The sequence below is a fragment of the Amphiura filiformis genome, chromosome 4 (genome assembly GCF_039555335.1).
Source record: "Amphiura filiformis chromosome 4, Afil_fr2py, whole genome shotgun sequence".
Lineage (NCBI taxonomy): Eukaryota > Metazoa > Echinodermata > Ophiuroidea > Amphilepidida > Amphiuridae > Amphiura > Amphiura filiformis.
In genome coordinates, this window is record NC_092631.1 from 38436511 (window position 1) to 38443177 (window position 6667).

Consider the following 6667-nt stretch of genomic DNA (forward strand, 5'->3'; position numbering starts at 1 on the left):
AAGTAAGAAATAAACAATTATTTGGTAAGCAGCACTCCCTTTGGATTTAAATCATGATCATACAACATTACTTAGCATCAACATATAAATATGAGTTATTATAGATCTAGCAATTCAGTTTTTTATTAGTGCATAATCATGATGACACTTTGCATGTTACTGTTCTTTTCGACGCCTAATTGTACTACATGTAGCTGAGGACAGGTAAGTGTCAAAATGATAGCTTACACATAAGAGGTTGTTTGGAACTGAAAGTGCAATGTTTACATTGCTTTCAGGAATCACTACATTAAGATCCATGTATTGTTTTTTTCACGCTGCTTTTGGAAATATTGATAACGATCGGATCCTTCTCAAATTGTCACAACGTAGACCATGCCCTTATTTGCTTTGTTTTTAACGATTGGTAATATGTATATAATTGTAATACAAAAATTATTACATCTAAAGATCTTGTTTGGAGCTGAAAGTGCAAATTTACATTCCTCTAAGCCATCTACAAATTGTCCCAACGTAGATTGGCTGTGTTATTTGCTTTGTTTCAAAATATCACAATCAGCCTATAAATAATATAATGTAAGAAAACAAAATGTTACCTCATACTGGTGTTTGAAATACAATTATCGTGGCATTGTTGAAAATGTCTATTAACAAGTTACAAAGTAACCACTAAAGAAAAAACAAAGCATATGATACTCGCAATATTAATTTTGGGTATCTCAAATGGAAAGCTGTTACTTTTTGTTGGACATTGCAAAAAAGACAAGATTCTTGGATTTTACTCTCAATCGTCCATTGATATTTCTGATCCTGATAATCATGATAATATAGAACAACTCATCCCAACTTACCCAATATTTTATTGAAAAGTATACAATTTTATACCTCAAATATTTCAAGCACAATCTAAGTATTTGAAATACAATTATCGTGGCATTGTTGAAAATGTCTATTAACAAGTTACAAAGTAACCACTAAAGAAAAAAACAAAGCATGATACTCGCAATATTAATTTTGGGTATCTCAAATGGAAAGCTGTTACTTTTTGTTGGACATTGCAAAAAAGACAAGATTCTTGGATTTTACTCTCAATCGTCCATTGATATTTCTGATCCTGATAATCATGATAATATAGAACAACTCATCCCAACTTACCCAATATTTTATTGAAAAGTATACAATTTTATACCTCAAATATTTCAAGCACAATCTAAGTATTCCAGCCAGAATAGATACTTTGATTAAATCATATACATCAAACATGTTTTACTTCTCAAGTATTTATGATGTCTTCCTGTAATAGTATTTCCAGTTCAAAGATGCATGCAAAAGCATTCAAAGGTCACTTTATGACTGTGTAAGTTATCTAGGTTATTTTATTATATCTAGGTTATTTTATTCTGTCTGATATCATGATGTTCCATGAATTTTTCTTTTTAATAAACAAAATATGGATTGGTACCAATCGTTTTAATACAACCTGTATATCTCGCATGTAAATGTAGGCCTATGAATTACATTCCAGACAGATGTCCAAAAAATACATTTCTAAAATTTGACCTCTGCATGACCTTTGAATTGACCCCTGTAAAATATTCCCCTGGTCATGAGATTTGTTGTCACCGAGTTTGAGCCCCATACCCCTTACGGATGTCGAGATAATGCAATTGTAAGATTTTACCCCCTTAATGACCTTTGACCTCAATTCTTTGTTCAACTTTTAGACATTAGCTAAAGCTGATGCAGGTATGCATGTGACGTCATTGTGTTATGAAATTTGTGGAAGAAGAAGCATTTTTAGTGAAAATCACATTTTGGCCATAATGACCTTTGGATGACCTTTGACCCCGAGTTGGTCATGTAACATGTGTGCCCCCACCCATTTGTCCTTGTGACCAAATATGGTTACATTGGCCTAAAGCATAGGCCCTATGGCTACGATGGCTCATTACAAGTTTGACAGAAGAAAGAAAGAAGAACTGTCCAAAAACTTGGAAATTTGCGATTGTAATTGGACAAAATCCTGGTTTGATTTAGTGAATATTTCAGTATTTATAAGGCAGTTGCAGTTCAAGCAGAATAGCATGAAATTGAAGATCATAAAAGACCATATCTGCCCCAGCTACTACCTAGGCCTACTAGAACTACATTCCATGGCTAAGATTCGTGTGCACTTGCAGTATAGTGTTTCTAGAATAATTATTTGTGAATGTAAACTGTGATCCAATTTATTTGAAATGATTAACTTACTCCTTTATAAACTCTTGTGATCTATGTTAGTTATCAGCTATTATACCAGTAGCCAAACTAATAATATCCTAGTTTCTTACTCACAATATCGAGGGCTTTTAGGCATACTTTTTATTAATATATAAAAACAATATAATGATATAATTAAAAAATGCATACACAATAGGCCTACATTATATTTAATGGACCTACATTTATATTGCAATTTTGTTCATCATGGTTTATCACAAGGTAGTCTTGTATTCAGTATTTCTGTTTTGTATTTTACTCAGATAGCTTAATATGAATTGTTTTGTATTTAGAAACACTTCTGCAGACTTGACATGATTCTGTTTAGAAAAATCTAAAACAATGTCACCATATGAAAACATTTTAAGACTAAAAATAGAATTGTCACGTTCAGTTTCCTCCAAGTTTTAGACTTAAAATATCGTTTTAAAGAAATTTATTAGGCGAAAATACTGTCTAGAAACACCAATTTTATGCAAATTCGTTACACCGCCCGAATCTACCATTTATTGTTTGGAGTAGACCAATATAGCCTCAAAATTTTGACATTAAAAAAAAAAATCAATATTTAAGATGTATATTTTCATAAAAGGGCTTTAAAAATTACACTTTTTTTACATTTATTAAAAATGCTAAAGAGGGGTAACATTGACGACCCCCTCCTGAAAACCCGAGACCCCAATCATTGCAATTTTAAGTTCTATATTACAAATAAACTATGGTCTTGACAAATATTTCAAAATAAAATCCAATCGAGAAGTTGCTGATAGAAAAATAACTTCATGAACTTTGCCATTTTTCAACTGTTTTCACAGCAATTTTCCTGTGTCAAAAGCCCCAAATTAGGGGGTACCCATATCTCCCTACCCAGGGGGGTCAGGTGGGTCTAGTCTGACATGTGAAAATATGTCATCCAGCACATCAATCTTACAAAGTATGAACCGATTTGGCCAACCTTCATGTTCCCAGATTTTGTCATATTGCCTGCATCTCTCTGGCATGGACAATTAAAACTTAAAAAATATAAAGTGTATGTTTAAGAATGATGATTGGCAAGCAGAATGTCGGAGATATGCGTCATCAGAAATCTTCGGAACACAGCGGATTTAACATCTTGATAAATTGCAAATGAGTTTATGTATGTTGTGGATTATTAATTTAAAAAAGTTTACTGAACGATCTACTTCACACTTAAAATATGGGTCAAATTTGACCCTTTTTTATTCGGTGCATAATTGACGTAGCTTACAGGTCAAAGAAATTGCCCTTTTGGGATTCACTACAAAAATGGTAGTTTGCAATGAAACGGTAAATATTTTTAGTCGGTGCATATTTGACCACGTATTTTTAAGAGTGTATATTCTGCTGTCATCACTAAAGAAAGACACTATACTGAAAAAAAACACTAACTATAGATGCATGTGAATTTAGTACACTGCAAAAACAATGTCTAGAGATTAAACACTTCTAAACGCCATCTTGTCGATTTGTAACTCGTTTAAATGCTAAACAGGTTTAGGAATTTGATATTGAACGCTTGTTTGAAGTTTACAAATCGAGGACAAAAGTGATCAAACTCTCTAGACAGTTTTTGCCCGAGATGATTTTTTTTTCGTCTCTGGTTTTTGCAGTGTACAGATCGTGTTATTTAATTTGATACGGGTTTAGAATAATGATAAAACTTCCAAGTTCATATTTACACGGGTTCAATCATTAAATTATTAATCTGAAATGTTAATTTATAATTATAAAAGTATTACATGTACTCCATAGAAAACTAGAGTAAACGATAATTGGATATCCATGATCGTACAAAAGGTCATAAGACTCCCAATTTTGGTATAGTTTCAAGAGGCTATGTCAAGAGCATTCTATGTTGCATTTTGGAAGAAACCGGCTTTTCAATATGAAATGGTTGGTGCCGGTCATTGTGATAAGCCCTGTGCACATAAGGGAACGTTTCATCCACACATTGTTGGTAAAGTATATGGATTAAAATATTCTCAATTCTCTTATAACTTTCATCATGCGTAAAACATTTCAGAAACTTTACTGTATGATTCAATTTACGTCGTATATGAAAAAAAAGATTTGATAAATAAAAACTAATTTTCGGAAATATAAATGTTAATTGGATGCATTTGTGTAATTCTTCAACTTGAGGCTTTCTTTTCCTTCTCTCTGTAGGCCTATCGGGACCAACTACCTACCTCCACACCCACCCCACACGAATCTATACATGTAATACTACAAACCAATGTGTATCGCGAACTCTCACTTAATCCTGCTGAAAGTAAAATTTAAATTTACTGGTCCCCGTAAAAGTACGGAAACCACTGGCAGCAAATTTCCCGGTTATCCCGTAATTTCTTTTTACGGGATAACCGGAAAATTTGCTGCCAGTTGTTTCCCCGTACTTTTACGGGGACCAGTAAAATAACGGAATTTAAATTTTACTTTCAGTGGAAGTTGCAGGATACACGTGGGTTTGTAGTATTAAATAATGGCGGCCACCATCGTCTGAACTTTGGCAAAACTGTGGCAATCCCTCTACAGTCTCAACTTTTGATATTTGAACCAACTTTATCAAACGGTATCGACGTAGCGCCACCTATAAACCGGTGTTTTGGCATATTGACAAATAACTTTGGCAAATTCCTCTACTACATGTATAGTCATATCAGAACCGAGGCGCACGTTTCCATGCTACTGCGACTAATGCAAAAGGAGGGAATGCTTCGTTCTTTCCCAAAATTCTCGTTCAGAAATTTGTTCTATAGGCCTATTATTTATTATCTGCAACCATTATGGGCCGCAATACGCTAATATCATACAGTTTGAGGCAAATAGGTTGGGCCTACATTGTCCAAAAAAAAAAGTTTCAAATTATTTTTGAAATGATTAAAACTCATTCCATTGAAAACATTATGAATAGGCCTATTTATTATGTAATGCAAGGCAATATTAATGACCTCGACCCCCGACCGGAGGATGATTTAAGCACTTCCCACCACGCCACTGTAGGCTACATGGCATTGACGGCCATGGTTAAATTTGAATTTGGACCGATATATTTACAATAAAAACGCATTCACAATGCTAGTCGATTTCACATTTTATGTTACCTACAGAAGGTGTGAATTATCCTTCATGCATTCATCACTTTAGATCTGAAATCGACCAAGTAATAATGACACGCGCACAATTCTTAATCTTGTGCACAGAATTCAATGGGATTTGAAAAGTAAAGTTGCAGTTGAAACTCTGGTGATAACACGTTTGCAGTGCATGATGGGGCTTCCTTAAATCATCCTCTGACCCCGACACTCCATGCTGGCATTTTTACCCCCCCCCCCAAAAAAAACCCCTAAGGGTGGGGTTAGGTGTATTGCGGCCCATTATGGTTGCAGGTCCCGGACGTGACCTACGTCTCTATTTTGTTTGTATGTGGGGTGTGTGTGTGGGGGGGGGGTAATAGAGATGGGACTAATATCAATGAAACGCGTACCGTATAACTAACTGCTAAAGCGCCGTGGTAAACAATGACGTCATATGAATATTCAAATTAAACAAGTCATCTCGTGAATATTCGGATTACTCGTACGTCCCCATCTCATGAATATTCAAATTAATGACGTCAACACATGAGTATGCAAATTAATGACGTCATTGAATGAATATGCAAATTACCGACATCAATCCTCTCATGAATATGCAAAATAATGACGCCATCTCATGAATATGCAAATTAATGACATCTCACGACTATGCAGATTTGTTTGTTTCGTACTGCCATGCAACTTACAAACGGATAATATGCATGCAAGCGATAGGACACAAGGATATTCAAATTACTGACGTCTAATGAATATTCAAATTACTGACATCAACTCATGAGTATGCAAATAAATGAGGTCACCATGAATATGAAAATTAATGTCATCTTATGAATATTCAAATTAATGTCGTCATCTCATGAATATTCGGATTACTGACGTCATCTCATGAATATGCAAATTAATGACGTCATCTCATGCATAAGCAAATTATTGACGTCATCTCATGAATATGCCAATTAATGACGTGATCTCGTGAATATGCAAATTATTGACGTCATCTCGTGAATATGCAAATTAATGACGTAGTTTAATGAATATTTTAATTAGTGACGTCATCTCATGAATATGCAAATTAGTAACGTCATCTCATATAAAATGTGCTTAATGACGTCATCTCATGAATATGCAAATTAATGACGTCATCTCATGCGAATTAATGAATTGTCACCTGATCGATAACTCAAGCGCTTTTTTTGGCTTCAACTTTTCACTTTAGTACAGTTTTTGGAGGATGAATAATTCACATGTGTTTTTCCCGAAAACTTTCCTTTGCGAAAAAAAACCCAAAA